At 32.8% G+C, this 20,402-nt stretch overlaps 1 protein-coding gene across 6 annotated transcripts in view; it reads left to right on the top strand.

The window, feature by feature from the left end:
* The first annotated feature begins 1,925 nt into the window (after positions 1–1,925).
* RhoGAP19D (Rho GTPase activating protein at 19D) overlaps positions 1,926–20,402 on the top strand; it is a 517,193-nt gene continuing 498,716 nt past the window's right edge. For all 6 annotated transcript variants that reach the window (XM_072532354.1, XM_072532351.1, XM_072532352.1 and 3 more), the window contains exon 1: positions 1,926–2,106. The gene's annotated coding sequence lies outside the window, so the exon portion shown is untranslated. The remainder of the gene's footprint in view (positions 2,107–20,402) is intronic.

Below are 20,402 nucleotides of genomic sequence, written 5' to 3'. Positions count from 1 at the left end.
GATGAATGTTATGTATATTCTTGCTTATATTGTTTGTACTACTACTACTACTTGTCGGTTTATAACGTTCTCCGCCGTTTTCCGACTTCCAATCGCCACTTAGACCGGTTGTTCCATAGATCTTCTTCTATGGCCCTCTCTCTCAGTTCTTTATTTATTCCTTCGCTCCAACTTTTCCTCGGTCTACCTCGTTTTCTCTTTCCTTCTGGTTGCCACTTTAGTATTTCTTTTGGCATTCGTTGTTCGTCCATTCTTTGTAAGTGTCCGAACCAGATAAGTTGTTTTGTTGTTAGGTCATCTGTGATTGTTCGTTTGATTCCCATTATTTCTCTAATGCGTTCGTTGGTAATCCTTTCTCTTCTAGATCTTCCTGCGGCTCTTCTCCAAAAATCCATTTCCGTCGCTTTCAGCGTTGACAGTGTTCTTTCTTTCAGTGGCCATAGCTCACAGCTGTATAAAGTGATACTTTTTACTATAGTCTCATATATCCTCTTTTTATTTTCTTTGCTGATGGATTGGTCCCATAAAATGGTGTTTAACATTGTGATGGCTTTTCTCCCTGACGTATTTCTCTCTCTTATGGCTTTGTCTAATGTTCCATCTTGTGAAATAGTGATACCTAGGTATTTGTAGTCACAGCAGTGCTTTATCGTAGTGTTATCGTCTAATATGAGATCTTTTTGTTCTGCTCCACTGCACAGGTATTCGGTTTTCTTTTTATTTACTTCTAGACCCCATATATCATACTCTTCAATTAATTTTCGTGCCATATAGTTTAAATCGTCATAATCTTGAGCCATTATTACTTGATCGTCTGCGATCGTCTGCGAAGTTAAGCGTATATACCATAGTATTGGTGAGCGGTATCCCCATTGTCCTGTATATGTTTGTATGTCCATATTGTTTGTATTGATCTCTTAATTTTTCTCGCAAAATAAAAATTTCATTTAAAAAACTCGATGTCGAGTTGGTCCGCTAGTTTCACATATTTTGTTATGGTGAGGTAGTGTATTTTAAAATTACTTGCCTAGATTTAAATAGGAAAGTTAAGTTTCATATGAGGCAGTTTATTTTTCATGTTTCAGTCAGTCAGTTTCAGTTTAGACCTTCAGTCAGAATTTCTTCAACTTCTCTGTGGGCTTTGTTTAAATTGTTAATCTAATTTTATCGAGTTTGATATAGGTATCTCGTCAATGTGTAGGTAACTTTAATCAGTAAAACCAAAAACAAAAGTAAATTAAAACTAAAACTAAAATTCCACTAGATCATGAAAGGTAACGCGAAATATATTCATAATTCAAAACTAATACATTTTTTTCAGTCTCTACTAAAACACTAACTAATACTAAGTCCATTTTTTTTATCCAATAGAAAGATATTAAGTATATTGGATAATATTTCACTACTGGATACAACGGATAGAAATCTATTATAAATTTTCGTATTTGACTTTAGTTTATACTCTATGCGTTAGAGGGCAGCATAAGTACACCAAATTTAAATTTTTAAGCAATGTTGTCGCATTTGATTATCAATTTCAAATATTTCCCTTGAAAAAATTATTGAAACTCAAAACAATAATAATTATTTAATAAACTTTAGAATTTTTAGTAAAATAATAATTTAAAAAAATCTGGAAAATCCAAGTGTGTCAGTGGGCTTAATGTACAGATTTTTTTACTAAACAGCAGCTAAGGAATAATGTACCAGTAGTTAAATATCAAAAGCGCTTACTTTCTTAAAAACTACATGTAACGAAGAAAATATACACATCGAATATTATTACCAGTTTAGTTAGAGAAATTTAATTCTAATTTGACAAAATATTTTCAATTTCCATTTACTTTATTTTATTTCTGTTCACTTTCAGGAACTTTCACTAAGTTTGGCGACGTTGCAATCTCATTCGTAAATAGTCAGTCGCCATCTTCAATTCTTCGTGTACAGATCAGTTGCAAGTGAGACAGAAAGAGTTGTATATTTAGAAGTGGATTTGTACTGAGTGTCGTTTATTTTAAGTGCAGTGATTCGTGTGATTTGTGGCAAAAATTTTAGGAAAATGGAAGCGTTGTTAATTGGTTCCCAGCTGTAGCTCAACTTTACCTGGTAAGTAAACAGTTGTTGAATTTATCTGTGTAATCTGTTAAGAACTGTATTGTCTGATTACCTGTAATACTTTGTAGCAAAAGGTACCGATTTGTATTATCAATATATTTTTATTCACTTATCTAAGAATAATTGTCGAAAATTAGGTTTAAATAGTCTATTAAGTTATAATTTCTTTTGTTTTGATTTTTGTTAGCCTAGGCAGCACCTCTCCTTCAGTTAGTATAAATAAATACTAACCTCTACTTGGTGACTTATCATCTAAGAATTTAAAATAATAATTATATCCTTTGTGAGAGCGTATTATTCAATAGAATTATAACTATGTTACCACCTATGGTCTATCCTCAAAATACATTTTTTATCTTCCTATATCCTTCCTGATTGGAAGGTTCAATATTTACTTTTTGTAAACTGATAAAATAGATGACTGTGATGGATAAGCTGATATCAATGTTTATAACCTCAATTTCGCTTTTCCCAACATGTACATATAGCCACACATTGAATATCAGGTACATTTTGACTAGAATATATGGGATTAATAAAATGAGGATATCATCTAATACTTGTCTTCATTGGATATACTAAATGCAACTTTCTAGAAATAAAATGTTTATAGCACCTCATTGGATATTCTCTCTGCTATTACTTAGTATATTATTTTTCAATAACCTGTGTAGTTTCCAACACATTCTGATATATAACTTTTTATAAATATAGCTAAGTATGTATCTCTTCACTAATTATCTTTCCATTTCTTTTGTACTAGCTACATAGGATATAATTACAGTGTTCAGTGAACATTGTGTGTTCATCAACCATTAAAACTAGAGGTATATAAGAACAGGATAAACTGTTTTTAGCAATTTTGTCCAGTATGAATAAACATAGAAAGGGAAGAAAAAATATAAAAATCATAAGATTTAAGCTTGAACAAAATTAGTAGCTTAAAACAAGATTAGTACAATGCCTTTTTGTACTTTAGGCTTAACAAATAAGAAACTAAACTGCTATATTTCTAAGCTACTCTAGAGAGGTTATAATCAGTAGAATCCATTGAGTATTTTTTTTGAGATATTGTATATCAGGATACTTCAGAACCACATAGTAAAAACTTTGTTGACATTCTTTTGTAATTATGGGATCTAATTCATCTCCAAGTAAATAAAAGAAACATCTGGTATTAAAGTTTATCAAAAATAGTGAGTACTCTCCCAAGAAATGATTCTATTCTTTTTCAGCATTGTATACATGCTAAAAAGTACACATTAATTTCCTACTTACAGAAATTTATTTATTTTGGATGCAATTATCTTTATTTTGACATTACTCATGTACTTTACCTCTATTGTATGAATATTATTATAATCATCAATTATGTGAGCTTAATCTGTATCAGGCAGGGTTATTGACTATCTTCTATAAATCAAGAGCAGCTAACAATCAGTATAAAAAACTGTGTACAGGGAACCTGTAAATAATTATAAGCTTAATATGTTGAACAACAATAGTCCAAGGGAGATTCCCAAATGTTGTTTTGCAGTTATATTGAAGACATTAAAAGGGAACTTCTTCTTTAAGTTCCATCTTCTATTGAACGTTGGAAATCATCTTGGCTAAGTGGACCCTGTTGATATTGACTGCTGCTCTAAATAGTTCTGCACTACTGCATTCAAACCATTCCCTCAATTTCTTTAGCCAAGATATTCTTTGTCTTCCCACATTTCACTTTCCTCGAATTTTACCTTGCATAATAAGCTGCAAAATGAGTACCTTTGCCCTCTCATCACATGAACTAAGTACTCAAGTTTTCTTTTTTTTTGATAGTCAATATTATCTCAGCTTAATTCCCTATTCTTCTAGTAACTTCTGCATTGGACATTCTTTGATTCCATGATATTCGTAGGATTCTTCTGAAACACCAAAATTCAAAGGCAGTCAATTATTCAGGTGCACATTTTTTATGTCCATGGTTCCAATCCATAAAGAAGAGTAGTGAATACTTAACACCGAAGTATTCCTTAGGCGTAGTCCTAACCTTATATCCTAACAACAAAGAAACTTTTTAAGTTTAACGAATGATGCATGTGCTATTTCAATACTTATCTTAATTTCTCTGGTTTGGTCTATGGTTATCCATGGTCCTAAGTATTTGTAGGTATCCACACTCTCAATTACAGTATCTTCAACAATCAATTATTGGATCTTTGCATTTGCTGATTTAGTCATAATTATGCATTTAGGTTTTTTCAAATTCATCCTTAGTCTGTATTTATGACAGCATTCATTAAGTCGTTGCATTATGTTCTGTAAATCATTATAGTTAGGTATAAGTCATTACTACTGTATCATCTGCAAAGCGCAAGTTATTCAAGACTTCTCCATTGACAGATATACCTTCTATCGAATCTGAGAGTGATTCTTTAAATACCACTTCACTGTAGACATTGAAGAGTATTGGTCACAGCACGCAACCCTGGATGAAACGGTAACTACAACATCTACAAGAAACAGAAATCAATGAGGGTATATAGGATAGAAGAACTGAATAAACAATTTGCATCTTCTTCAGGTCACACCTTTCTTTTTCTTATTGTTGTGCTGTTGTTTTTTTCTGATATTTTACTTTTATAATTAATATGTAAAGAGAATTAACCGCAATGTATCTGTGTGTCATATTTGGGTCTAAACCTATCCAGCTAGTAGCGCTGCCTGCATATTTCTATAATCTGCGGTATAAGATACTAGTTTCCATGAAATATTGTTCTCTGTTTATTAGAGACTGAACTTATAAATTTTAAAATTTTTTACACTATTCACACTGATGACAGCATCAATCCTATACACCATCTAAAATATTATATAGTCAAATATCCTGTAGGAACATTAGGAATAGATACATCGCTAAGTTATGTTCTGAGTTTTGCATTTGGGGATTTTTTAGGATACTGACTAAAAGTTGCGTATTTATATTATATAGCAATATTTACGTTGATATCCAGAATGATAAGTAGAGCATAAAGTAACATCTCAAGTTGCATACAACTATTTTTGTCTTCAAATTATTAATACTCATTTGAAAAGCTACAGTCAGATTTGTGACAGACTGGACAACCTCATATCAACGGAAAAGGATGAAGAAGTGAATTATGGCTTAATCCCATATATGCAAATATTGACAGATTTTCTAAATTTATGCACATATATTCATAACCATGACATATTTTCTTGCTTTGCAATTGGAACTATGGATTAATAAAAAAGGAGAAAAGGAAACACTAAAAAACTTTAGTGGTTATTTCAGCAAAAAACAAAAATTTGGTATATTAATTTATCATGTGACTATAGTCTCATGAAGTACATAGCACAAGGCATTGAATGCACTAGTAAAGCCAGCAGTTGGTTTAAGGACTTGTTTAACCTTCAGAAACCTGGCATAGCTTTGTCTTTATCTGCTTCTACATTACTAGTCTACTCTTTAGTGTTACCACTTAGGCATCCTGGGTACTTGTATGGGAAAGATATTGCCATACAATGTCTTCTGACTGTGGTTTTTAAAGTCTCAAGAAAGAGATTTAACTCAGCCAGAAGAAAATATATTTACAGATGATTAGGTTATGTCTATTTATGTTTTGTTTATTTTTATTGTCTGGTGCAAAAGAGGCCAGCTCTTACTGCTGGCTTAGAGCTATAAGTGCATTTTATGAGTATATAATTACTTATGTATTCAGTACTAGAGTTTAACATTATATATGATTAACCCATTAGCACCCAAGTTTTTTTTTGAAAATCTTTACTTTTAGGGTTAATTAGATGAAAATGTTAATAATTTAATCCAAAAAATAAGTTTTTCGGTTTCATGTCTTTTTTTTTTAAAATTACATGGTGTTACCATATGGTAACGCTGGGCGCTTAAGGAATTTTTAGGACCGTTGAAATAAAAATTTTTAATTTTTTTTAAAATATTTATTTGAGAATATTTTTATCGTCTGGTGTGGTATCCTATAAAACAATTAACACACAAACCAACGTTGCATTTTTGGCACATTGTTCGTCCAGATGTTGTACATCCTTCACCAGCACATCGCCTTCTACTGCTTGGTGTAACGAAATGATCGATGCGATCAAAACGAAGATCTGGCAAGTTCTGACTATGTAGAGTAGGTCTTCCTGTATATAAGGGAGGACTTCCATATCTTGCGAGAAGAACTGGGGCCAATTCTCTCCTAAACGATAGCAAGGATATATCTTTTTTATTTTTTTTATATAAATGCCATGAATTATGGACTGCAACATCCAACAACCATGTTACAATTGGCCAGTACCATTTTTTACTGCGAATTGCTACTCGGTAGGTTGAAACACCTTGATCCATCAAGTCGGTACCCCCCATATTTTTATTGTATTCAGCAATACAGTGAGGCCGACTTACTTGAATATGGCGTTTTTCTTCATGAGAAAATCTTTTTACCGTGCCCAATGCTGAACCAACACAACTCGTAGATGCCATTGTGACAACAGAGTTATCTTTCCATCGCACCAGTAAGATACCGCTGTTTTTTTCTATTGTATGTTGTGAATAGCCACGATTTCTTTTAGAAAACTCCTTCTTTTTTTCCAAGGGACAGCTAGATGGAATTCTGTTTTCTCTAATTGTTCCAATTGTGCCGTACCCCAAAAATCGTAGGTAACTAAATAAATTAAATCCTGAAAATAGGTTGTCAACGTGTAAATTGTAGTGTAAATCTGAGTGATTTATCTCTTCAAGCATTCGCACCAAAGGGGATGAACACTTGCCAAAAAGTTTATCGTATTGTTCATTTGAACGTGGATTTCTTCCTTGGTATAGGTCAAAGTTTACCAGATATCCAGTAGAAGTATTTAGCGACCACATTTTATAACCAAAGCGGATTGGTTTATTTCGTATAAATTGTTTACATTGATGGCGGCCATAATACTTTATCATAGACTCGTCATATGATAGATTTTTTGTTGTAACAAAATTTTCAAGACATTTTGTTTTTACTCTATCAATCAATGGTCGAATTTTCCATGCTTTGTCACTAATATTAGGCTTTGTATTATCTGCGAAATGCAAAAACCTTTGAATTTGCAGAAATCTATTTCGTCTCATTGAATTAGAAACTAAAGTGTTCTTTACATCATCATGAGTATCCCAATACATTGGGATTGTACCCCGATAGCAGGAGAATACCTATAAAACAACGTATTTCTCCAGATGTAATGCATGGGTCAGTTTGGTTTACAAATTGTGCATATCGTTGGGATTCTTCCGCTAAGTAGTTTACTGTCTCATCATCAAAAAATATACTGAACATATCAAGACATGATAGATTTTCATACCTAGAATAATCTTCTTCTGGAAACGAAAAACTTGCAGACTGTAAGTCTCCTTGAACCCAAGCACAGTTTTTCATTAATACATCTTTTCTTTCATTTTGCCATAGTTGAAACGATGCTCTAGTTTCTCTTTCGGGTGTCTCCACTACAGCTTGTAACTGTAATAGAAATAAATTTTAAACCTAAGCAAATTAAAAAATTACTGGTTATACTTACATCTGTCTGCACTTCTTCATTGTCAGTACCGATCCTTTCGTTGCTAGAAAGTTGTATTTCTGCTTGCGCTCGTAGCTGCCTACCTGTAAAAATAAACAATTATAATATGTACGTATATCATTATTTGTACAACTAAGCACCTGTTAGGTTATTTATGAATCCACCTTCATCTTCATTCGCAGAATCCTCGTCTGTATCAGCACCATTTACATCTGGCGGTGTTATAAAAATATTATCGACTTGCTCAGCTAATTTTTCGTCACCGTAAACCATATCTAGCGCTTCTGCTAACGAAAATCCACGACTGAAAAAAAAATTAAATTATGACTCCGTAAGCGCCCACCGCAACCATATGGTAACGGCGTACTTTGACTATTCCTACCAAATTCGCTACATTTAATTGTTGATAAAATACAACAATTTATAATAAGTTGGAGTATAATAAACTTAGTTTTTTTTAAATATTCAAATATAGTTACTAGAAGACTGTCAAAAATTACTAACGCAAAACGGACGTCCATCTTTTTCTATAAACTCAAACCACACTGTCATATGATTATCTCTCGACGGTTGAGAGAAGACTAAAATACGAATCCGTTACGTTTTATGGGTGCCTGAAGTATTCCTAGAAACGATAGTTTTCAAAATATGTCGCTGACTAGTTCCATGGGCGTACCGCAGAATTTTTAAAAATCATGTGTTTTACGTTACCATATAGTAACGGTGGGCGCTAATGGGTTAAAACAAATAAATTAACAGAATTCACAGTCAAACAGTTTTTTGTTTGCCCTGAGAAAATTGTTAAAATGAAGCTGCCCTCTGTTTGCTCCAGTGGTTTTAATTAAAATGATGAAAAGATCTATAAAAAAAGGGGATAAACTTTTTACTTACATTCTAAAAAAACGACTCTAACAATTAACTGAAAATATTGTCAGGGAATATCAAACCTGGAAAAATGCTGGTAGTTTGATTGTGAGCTTTATCAGCTGTCCATAGATTTTAAACAGGCATCTGATAGAGTATGCAGGGTTAGACTGTGGGCAGCGATACAAGAGCTTGGCTTTCCGAAATAAACTAGTCAACTTAATACATATGTGTATGGAAGGATTACGGTGTAAGGTGAGCGTTAGACAACAATGCTCGGAGACATTTGAAATAAACAATGGACTAAAACAGGCGGGTTTACTTTCACCACAACTCTTTAACTTAGCTCTAGAATACATAATTTGAAGTATAATAATCGAAAAACTGACTAAAGTATTCCATCGAGAAGGACCAAATTTACTGTTGGCATTTGCAGACGATATCAATCTAATAGTAAACACCAGACTAAGGATGAAGGAGACTTTTGCCAGGTTCGAGAGGGAAGCAGAGAAGATGGGGCTCCTAATCATTGAAAACAAAACTAAATGTATGCATCTAAACCGCAATAACCGATACAGAGATAGAATCGGACACAACATCACCATCGATGACTTTCAGCGCGTCAGAGAACAACAATAACTGAAGACAATACTTAATGTTTTAACATTTTTTTTTATAATTAAAATAGCAAGCAATTTTTAATCCCTTTACCCCTGTTGTTAAGACGCCCATGGCCGTATTTGCAAATATATACGCGGGTGGTCTTGTTTATCATTAAAAAGATTTATTGGAACCTACACTTTCCGAACCACGGAATTCTCAGAGGACGGTAGGTCCTACTTATCAAAAGACGTCCCGACTTATCAAAAGTAGTATACTTTATGGTAGGGCTTGGATTAATCTTTTTCGGTACCAAGCGGTTTCTTTTTGATAAATTTAGTAAACATCGTCGTAAAGCACTTTATAGTATTTTTCTGAGATTCAGAAGGTTTGATCTCTTCTCACGTTTCTTCCCGTTACTTCCGATGTTCGTTAGAACATTTTTAGCTTTCTGGAAATGGATACAGTCTGGCCTGTCATTTTTAAGTAAGGGTTATCCTATCTTTTTGGGGGGGGGGGGGGGAAGCTTGTGAAATTTTGAGAGGAAGAATATCACTTCTGGCGGGGCAGTCTTTGAGTAAAGACGCTTGCTTCTCTTACCGTTCTCTGAGAATTTTTCCTTTAAGTGTGCATACACTTAAATATTTGAGTTTCTTAATCTAATACCTACCATATTAGATTAGATATGGTTATAAAGTACCATTATTTTAATTAACTTCAGTGCTTGATACTATTAAAGTATAATAAAGTTCAGTGAAGTACTTAGTGCAGCAGTCATCGAAATTTCATTGTAAGTTATTGTAATCATATTACCTTTAATTATCTGGGCGAATAATATGATATGTAATCATATTACCCAATCCTGGACGAATCAGCGTCAAACCATTTCTTAACCTGTAGTTACGGTTAACTACCGATATAACAATTTAATTAAAAGAAAATTTTATTTCTGTATCTTTTCTAATATATCTTATCCTGTCCTATCCTTACTTATTTCGTCCGTTGGACCCATTCCCAAAGCTAGTTTCTAACCCACGAATTGCTCTCCACCAACCATCTGGCTGCCGTCCGCAGTCTCTCCATTGGTGACCTTTTTAGCACCATTAAAAAAAGGATTCCGAGGTTACAATGTAGCACAAGAAATAAACAATAGGATACAAGCCGGCAACTATATCTTTATGCACTTTAAAACCTCATAAAATCAAAACAACTAACAAAACATACAACTATATAAAATAGTCATACGACCCGTAGTGATGTATGTTAGCGAAACGTGGACGATAACAAAGCCAAACGAAGAGCGACTACTTGCTAACCTACGAAAAAAATCCTAAGAAAGATCTTTGGCCCTGTGCCTGATGGAGCAGCAGGACAATATAGGATAAGAACTAATAAAGAGCTCGAAGAACTATATCCAGGCCCTAACATAATAAAAGAAAGTCCAGAAGACTTCAGTCGGTAGGACACCTCAGAAGACGTTCTGACGAAAGAATAGTGAGGCTGATATTGGAAGAGGACCACGTGGACGATCTCGACTTGGGTGGAGAGATAATATCGGAGGAGACCTTGAAGCTATAAGCGTGGAGAATTTGATGGAGATTGCTTATGTGAGATCTGATGTGAGAAGACAGAGACGAATGGAGGCATGTTGTAAAGTCGGATAAAACTCACAAGGGTTGTAACGCCACGGAATATCAAACCGGTTTTCGACAACGAAGATCTACAACTGACCAGCTATTCACAGTGAGACAAATTCTAAACAAACCGTGGGAATACAGCATTGACGTCCACAGCATATTCGTACATTTTAAACTGACCGTTGACTCAATTACTAGACACAACTTATATCAAATATTGCATAGCTTTAACATTCCACAAAAATATATTTGACTATTAAAAGCAACAGTGGACTCGTCAACAGCAACCGTCAGAATATAAAATTACCTCACGGAGAACTTTTCAATAGTTAAAGGATTAAAACAAGGAAACGGGTTGGCCCCGACAGTATTAAACCTGACTCTCAAATATATACGAAGTTGAAGAGCTAACCTCCTAACAAACAAATCAACACAGATTGCCGCCTATGCCGATGTCATCAACGTTATGTCTCGCAGAACGGAAGAGGAGACAAACATATATTCACAATTAAAAAAAGGGGCACAAGAGACGGACTAGAAATAAATATTCCAAAGACAAAAAAGCTAACACAGGCAAGAGCTAGGCGAACAGACGCCCAATTGAATTAGAGGACGATATTGAAACTGTAGAAAGTTTCACATATTTGGGAGTTGCAGTAAGCACAGATGAAACAGAAGAACCAGAAATTCAAAGAAGTTCGCTGGCCCATGTATTCTGCCCCAAAAGCACACACTGGAGATCGAAAATCAGGGTCTACAAAACTATTATTAGACCAATAGTATGTTGCAGATATTTAGACCTATTAACGAAAACGGAGTATGGATATACAGGTTCAACCATGAACTCTACCAACTGTTCAGACACATTGGAGAGAGAGATTTTAATGTAATCTTGAATGAATAAAACCTTTATACAGATCTGAAGCCCTGAATGGGCTGTAACCCTAATGTGCTCTAGTATTGAGATAAATGCAACGGATCTGAAAAAATTAAAACATCACATAAACATTTTGCTGTTATAAATTAAATAAAATTTTGTTTTGCAACAGCGGTTTAGCATTTGTTATTATCCATTTATTTTTAATTACCTTAATGCTGTGGTAAATCTGCCAACAAGTATTATATAAACCCGTAGTAATATACAAAAGATTATTTTATTCAAATAAAAATTTTGCTCAACAATTTCACAACTGTTTGTTTATATTTCTGAATGGATTCTATTGTTCCACCTAATATCTCTTAATGGCTCCTTTTATGAGTTACATTCTGCATTGTTGTTAACCATCTAAAACACTTTCTTCTCACTCATCATAATGTGTTTAGAACAATAGGATATCTGTTTTTGTTCTCTTTTTCTTGATGATGTGTAGATTTAGCAGTGCAGATAAAAATACATTTTTTTCTTTACCACGATTTAACCTAGTTTTTCGGTAATTAGGTAAATGTTACTAGACAAAGCGTGCGTTCTCAGTGGCGTGGAAATGACGGTGCCGTTAACGTTAAGGTTTATTAATTTTACGTTTGTACACTGTATTTAATTTGAACATGGTTAAATGTCGATGTAAATTATTAAATTACAGTCAATTGGTTTTGGAAACATTTTGGTTTTAAGTATATATGTATTTGATTACGTGTATATTATCAGGCAGTCTTCGGCAGCTTAAAACCGGAACATGGCTGCTAAGGGCGACAACCTGTTCAGAAAACTAACCAATTATAAGCACTGTGGCACTGTACGATGTACTCAGCTCTATATTGGTAATCTGTACTAAATAAATATTCAGTTACTCGTAACCTTTAAAGGGAAAAGCCGAAATACGACTTCTACGAATTTACATTAAAAATCTGGAAAATTTAAGAGGCATTTACTTAAATAAAAGAAAGAACTATACAGGGTGTTTTATTGTTTGTGTATTGTAGTAAATTGTTTTAACAGATATAAAAAAGAAACTAAAATAGACAAAAGACACAAACTGAGTCACATTTGTAGTGGGATCGAAAGGAATCGAAGAGCATGCTGTGGTGTTGCTATTAAGATGACAAATCAAATGTGGAGCAAAAAAATAACAAACGAATAGTTGATTTGAAGTACAAAATAGAAATAGAACATAAATATATTGAAGTCAAAATTTTATAGAATGTCTACACATTGTATATAATGCCTAAAACCAGCTGGCATTGTATGAAACCTGAATATTCCTGGACTTTCTTATTGGAAAACATTTCTTATATTTCCAGGGATGAGTTTTGCGCTAGGGGGATGATTGGTAGTTTTTTGGATTGGTAATTGTGCTAATCTACAGAAATTAATTAGGTTTTTCGGAAACGGTTGCAGCAATAAATTGTTTCTTGGCGTCTTGTAAAACTTCGCAATAAATTAGCAATCAATTCCTTGCGATTTGCTTTTTGGGCGATATCTCGGTGGTCCGGGGGTGTGTTTTGAGCTAGGGGATGATGGGGCAGCTTTTGGAGATTGGTTTATATACCATACAACAGCAATTAATTAGCAATAAAATATGCCGATAAGATTGGCCCTGTACCCCTTTTTCTTGCCGACATATAGCTACGACTATCCTAGCTTTACCGTGAAGTTAGCATACCCACTGTGTCTAGGAAACAACAATATTTTTTTATTTCCGTAATAAATTAGCAATAATTAGCTGTAGGGAAATGATGACTTATTTCCTCCCATTTCCCGCAGCGCACCAAACCCTCGTGGTGACCTGTCTAGTTTTCTTACAAGATCTAATTAGTTGCTGATTCGTTTATTCCTCTTGTGGGAGTGAAAAATTATACACTTAAACCTTTTTATTAGCGGTTTATTAACTTCCACAATATCTTTTTTGTATACACTTTACAACACTAAACTAAATTTAACTATGCTCTTGTAAGAACAATTGTGTGGCACAGGTGAGAGAGGGAGAAAGCAACGTCTTGATCGACTTACAACTCGAAAATACTTAATGCGACTGGGGTCCATGCAACTAGCGGGGGCAAAGGGACGAGAGGTGTGCGGGCCGAAGAGGTGTCAAATACGCTGACGATTGTCTGGTCTTTTTTACTAATAGATAATATTTGATATTCAAACTACAGAGGCGGCATTAAATTCAATTGGAGTAGTAAAAAATTAGTTCCAACATTAGCTATAAATCATAGAGTTGGTCTGAATTCAGCCAACTGATTTGCTTTCATCAAGTCTTCGTAGACACATCGTCTCAGGGCCAGCAACTTTATGTGGAGTCATACGTCGCCATGTTACCAAATCCACTGGTAACTTTAACATCATAATATTTATCACCATATAATGTAAACTAAATTTAAACAAATAATTTTTAACGGGTTTTTAATATTTAGTGGCTCAATACATGTATACCTAGTGCACTGATGATGGAACATGGATTCCGAAAACGTTTTGTGATATAGCCCGATTGGGTTTTTAAATATATACCTTTTATAAAGGATTTTTAATAAAAATTTTTGTTATATGTGGTATACAGCCAACTACAGGAACTTAGATTACTTGTGGAAAAACAAAATACATATGCATAGGAGGAGTTGAAAACGATGAACTAAACTTAGAAGATGGAAATATAATTTCGTCATGTATCTATTTATGGGCAAAGATGGAAAGAGATGGACGTACTGAAGCAGAAATCGAAGAACGTATCATAAAGTAGAAAACTATAATAATCGCACTAAGCTCACTACTCGGGATAAAAACTATCTCTAAACGAAAGATGGCGCGTTAGAACAGGAAAGAATATTATCTCTTTTTTGTCGGAAATTTCCATCATGAAATTGGCATTTTATCTTGTAGAAAAGTTCGAATTATCCAAAATATCATTCGAATTATTTACGACTTTTTACCATTAAGTACTTATATAGGAAATATTAGGGACCAGAATAAAAATTCGAATTAAAGAAGATTTCGAATTAGAGAATTAAGCAGGTTCCACTGTATCTACCAAAACAACACAATAAAAGTAAAAGTTAAAGAAGAACTAACTGATCCTATTGAAGTTGGTAAGACAGGGAGATTTCCTGGGTTCTATATTTTTCTTGAACCTTATTATGGATGAAATAATATAAAAAGTAAGACATAAAAAAGGATACCAAATGCCGAAAAAACAACTTAAAATAATCTGCTATGCAGACAACGCAATACTAGTCTCTCAAAGAGAAGATGATTTAGAACGTATGCTGCACCAATTTAATATAACCGCCAGAAAATTTAACATGTTAATTTCTCCAAAAAAGACAAAATGCATTGTTATAGTAGCAACTTTGGAGCAAATTTGGAAAAATAGAGTCGCAGGTTGCCTGAATGAAACAATGTGGAAAAATAAAAATATCGGAAAAGAAATGAATGGCAGAATTTACTAAACAGTAATCAGACCAATAATGACCTACGCAGCAGAAACACGACCGGACACAGAGAGGACAAAAGGATGTTAGAAACAGCAGAGATGAAAATACTTTGATCATCAATGAAAAAATTAATGGTAAAACACTATGGAACAGAGCTATTTAGAAGTTCAGATATACGACGTAAATGCAAGGTGGAGAACATCAAGGACTTGGTAAGAAATAGAAGAGTAGAATGGAACGATCATATAAGCCGAATAACAACAAATAGAGTAGTAAAGACGGCAAGATACGGTTCCCCATTAGGAACACGATCAGTAGGAAGACCACGAAAACGATGGAACAACAACTTTTTGGAGGCACATTGAAAAACAGACAGTCATGTCTAAATAAAAAGAAAAAGAAGAGTACGTCAATAACGCCGAAATGTACTGGTATTGTACTACTTAAACAGATTACCTTTTTATAGCAACGAGATTACCGATAGCCTGATCGATTGTTTTTTGTCTAAAGATCTTTGCTAGATTATGTGCTTTCTAATCAAAATAATATAAGTGCTTATGTTCACGATTGTCCAAAAACTACTGATCATTCCGTTATTTCAGTAAATATCTCCAATAGTAATAGTTATAATATATCTGATGATAATATATCCAAGTTTAGAAATGTATGTAATCAAAACTTAAATAAAATCAAAACTAATCTTATCATGGTGTCACTTTAATTTAGATTCTGTTGATGTTAATATCATTTACCAGGAAATTTTGCAAAATTGTGAAAATTTAATCAATGGCATAATACCAATTGTAACATGCCAGTTTCAATCAAAATTACTTTCGTTTGATTATGAGGTGTTTAAACAAATTAAACAACGTGATAGGGCTTATAAAGGTTTTAAAAAATGTACTGACGTCATTGAAAAACAACATAAATGGCAGGACAACATTTAAAAGACATAGAAATGACTTAGTAAATATGTTAAAGCTAAAAAATGATCGGTTCTATTTTAACAAAATAAACAGGTATAGAAACAATCCAAAACAAATGTGGAAAACTTTTAAAAAAATTAATCAATGGTAATAGTCGAGAAATACCAGACACTGTAATCTTTGAAACTATTACTGGCCTAAAACGGTTAACAAACAGCGTAGAAATAGCTAGCAGTTTTAATGAGTATTTTGTTGAAAGCATTGAAAGTATTGTTCAGAGTATTGATAATTCTAAAACATGATGTAATGTAAATAGTTAAATTTTGAAAAATTTGAAGGGCTCTCTATGCAGGATTTGTGAAAAATTGTTGGCAATTTAGATAATAAATTCTCACTACATGAAACGTTAAATTGCAGAATGGTCAAGGAAGTTTTTGAAACCATTGGGCACGATATGTTAAATTTAGTTAATACATCTCTTACTACGGGTAGAATTCTTGATGTATTAAAAGTAAGTACTATCACCCCTATTCAAAAAATACCCAACACTATCAAAGCTGAAGAATTCCGACCAATCAATACTTTACCTCCTATAGAGAAAATATTAGAAATTGCTGTTTATGAACAATTATTAGAACATATAACAAAAAATAAAATTTTAATTAATAATCAATCAGGTTTTCGAAAACAATTCTCTTGTGAATCAGCGTTACAAGTTACATTATGTCACATAAAGAGTAATTTAGATAAAAATAAGTACGTAGTCGGTGTATTTCTTGATTTAAAAAGAGCTTTTGAGACCATTGTCAAGACAATAATGATTTCTAAACTTAAACAGTATGCTATAGGAGGTACAGTAACTGCGTGGTTAGAAAATTATTTACAAGATCGTAAACAGAAAGTTCGATTTAAAGACCAATAATTGTCATATGAAATGGATAGTAATACAGGGATTCCTCAAGGTAGTGTATTAGGCCCCCTTTTATTTATTCTGTACATTAACGATATCGATATTTTTGTAATTTGTGAATTTATTAATCTTTTTGCCGATGATACTCTAATCTGTTGTAATGATGAAAATTTTGATGTAGCTATTCAAAAAATGAACACTATTTTAGATATGGTTAATAAATATTTAAAAATAAATACTTAAACTGAAGTTGAATGTGAAAAAAACAACGACAATGGTTTTCACAACCAAACATAAATCTAGCTTGCTTGATTCTGAAATCATAAATTTAAATATTAATAATGAAAAAATTGAAATTGTCACAACAGTTAAATATTTGGGATTCCAACTTGAGAATATTCTGGATTTTGAGAGTCACTTCGAGTACGTTCATAAAAAAATATCAAAAAAATTTTATTTTCTGAGTAGAATATCTCAAAAGTTGTCAATGGAGTAAAAAATAACAGTATATAAAACAATTATTCAACCTCATTTTGACTATTGCTCATCAATCTTATATTTATTTAACCTTAACAAACTTAACATGCTACAAACATTACAGAACCATGGAATAAGAATAATTCTTAAAACAAATCGCCGTACCCCAATTGGAACGATGTTAAATACTCTTAAATTGGTTCTCTGTTGAAAATAGACTGTTTTATTTCCCCATGATTTCGGTCTTGAAAATAGTAAATGGCTTATCACCTAAATATTTATAAGAATTCATTTCTTCCAACAAAAGTATTCATTCTTATAATACCCGAGGTTTATATGACATATATGTACCTAGAACTATGTATAAAAGTAAGTACTATGAATTCGCTCTTTTTTAAAAGTCCACAAGGAAACTAAGTTCCTGTAGTTGGCTGTATACCATATATTAAAAAATTTTTAATAAAATCCTTTATAAAAAGGTATATAAAAACCCAGTCGGTCTATGTTAAATAGACAAAACGTTTTCGGAATAAGTATTCCATCATCAGTGTCAGGCTAATACATGAATGTAGCCACTAAATATGGGGGTAAAAACCATTTAAAAATTACTAAATGAAATTTAGTTTACATTATGTCTTGTTTAAAATTAAGATGGTAAAGTTACCGTTGGATTGGTTACCAATCCAACGGTAACTTTACCATCTTAATTTTAAACAAGACATAATGTAAACTAAATTTCATTTAGTAATTTTTAAAGGGTTTTTACCCCCATATTTAGTGGCTACATTCATGTATTAACCTGACACTGATGATGGAATACTTACTCCGAAAACGTTTTGTCTATTTAACATAGCCCGACTGGGTTTTTATATACCTTTTTATAAAGGATTTTATTAAAAACTTTTTTAAAAGCTTCCTTAAATTTAATCAGTTACCTACATCTGTACCTACAAATATGTACTAGTCTCAATAATTTCAGATCTATCTATCTATAAGAATAATGATACATGCAGTTGAATCATACTGTAAATTACAAGTACCAATAATAGTACTGTATGTCCATACATTTAAAAAAGTAGCTAATTTTTGTATTTACTATCTTTCTAAAGTATATCTTTTATTTCAATAATATCTGATTCTATATTAAAATGAAATTGAATAGGTAAACTTGTAAGATGTAGGTATATCGGCAGGTTTTCTAAAAAAAAAACTTAAAATTTATCATGATCTTTTTATCTTCAAAACGAGATCTTTCAATAATTTTTTTGTTAAATAACGACACGCCTCTGTATGTTTCGTTTTTAAGGTGTTTATTTATAGATTTCTATAACACATTTTCTAGGTATTGGTTTTTTCCCGTAAATTCTAAAATAATGAGACGTGCTATTTTAAAATCTAAACATGTTGGTACAATCTGTCTATTGTTTTATTGAAGGTAGGAATTTAGTTTTATACTGTTTAGAAAGCATACTCAGTAAGTAATAAAACAAATGCTTTAATGTACGACAAAGAGAATAATAGTATTAACATAAACTTAAAGAAGATCTTGAAGGAACACTCAAATACAAAATCGAGCGTTTTCTGTGTAAAAATCATCAATGATGTAATTCTAGTTGAAAACATTCAGTTATGTTACTGAAACATTCGTCACCATGTTTTACATTGTTTACTAATCGTGGTAACCTTGATAGATAATTACGAATACAACAATTAAGTACTATAATTAAATCAAACTGTTCTACACGGTTTGGAAAACAGAGCAAAGATCAACTTCGACAGGTATTATAAACATCTAATAATACAGTGATCCTCGAATTATTATAGTTAAAACGGATTTTATTCAACGTTTGATTGTTTCTTAATTGAGGTTTTTTTATTATAACTAATAAATTAACAATCAGAATAAAACAATGTATTCTATAAGTTAATGTGATGAGTTTAGGTCCTGTCCCTTGGTTCTGGCGTGATGTGGTCCCCTCCAGTGAGATAATCACGGGTCCATGTTACTGGTCTGTTGGCCAACGTCGCTTTAGTCTTCTGATAACTCGATGTTGAGGTATTGCTGAAATTAATGGATTGGAGTGTGTGTTCACTTTTTGAATGTATTGTAATTTCTTTTGCTGGTATACTACTTTCACTATTAAGATATTGAGATCCTCATAGATTCTTTGGTTGGTTACGTACCAGGGTGCAACAACAATTGCTCTTAAGATTTTTGATTGGCATCTTTCCATAATAGCAATATTAGATTTACTACTACAGCCCCACAGCTCTATGCCATATGTCCATATTGGTTTGATAACTGTTTTATAAATTAGAATTTTATTATTTATTGACAGCTTGGAGTTTTTTCCAATTAACCAATTGATTTCTTTTTGTCTTAGTTGTATTTGTTTTCTTTTTTTGGTGATGTGTTCTTTACAACACAGGGTTTGGTCCAGGTGTAGCCCTAGGTATTTGGTTGTTTTAGTCCTGGGTATTTCCTCATTGTTGATATATATTGGTGGTGGTGTTTCTCGTCGTAAAGTGAAAGTTACGTGGGTTGACTTGTTTTCATTTATTTTTATTATCCATTGTTTTAGCCAGTTTTCAAGCTCATACAAATAGTCTTGGAGTTGTTGTGTAGCTATGTTAGTGTGTTTGTGACTTGTAAGTGCTACTGTGTCATCTGCAAATGTGCCAATTGTTACGTTATGTGAAGTTGGTAGATCAGACGTATATAATAGAGGTCCCAGGACGCTGCCCTGTGGGATTCCCGCCTTAATGGGATGCATTTTGGATATTTCTCCATTTACTTTTGTTCTAAACTGTCGGTTTTCCAAGTAGTATGTAAGTATTCGAAAGAATGGTGGTAATATTTGTTTAATTTTATAAAGAAGTCCTTTATGCCAAACCTTATCAAAAGCTTGACTTACATCTAGGGATACCATTGGG

Source organism: Diabrotica undecimpunctata, chromosome 5 (assembly GCF_040954645.1).
Source record: "Diabrotica undecimpunctata isolate CICGRU chromosome 5, icDiaUnde3, whole genome shotgun sequence".
NCBI classification, from domain to species: Eukaryota; Metazoa; Arthropoda; class Insecta; order Coleoptera; family Chrysomelidae; genus Diabrotica; species Diabrotica undecimpunctata.
The sequence above is the reverse complement of the archived record's forward strand: the minus strand, read 5'-3'. Positions and strand labels throughout refer to the sequence as shown.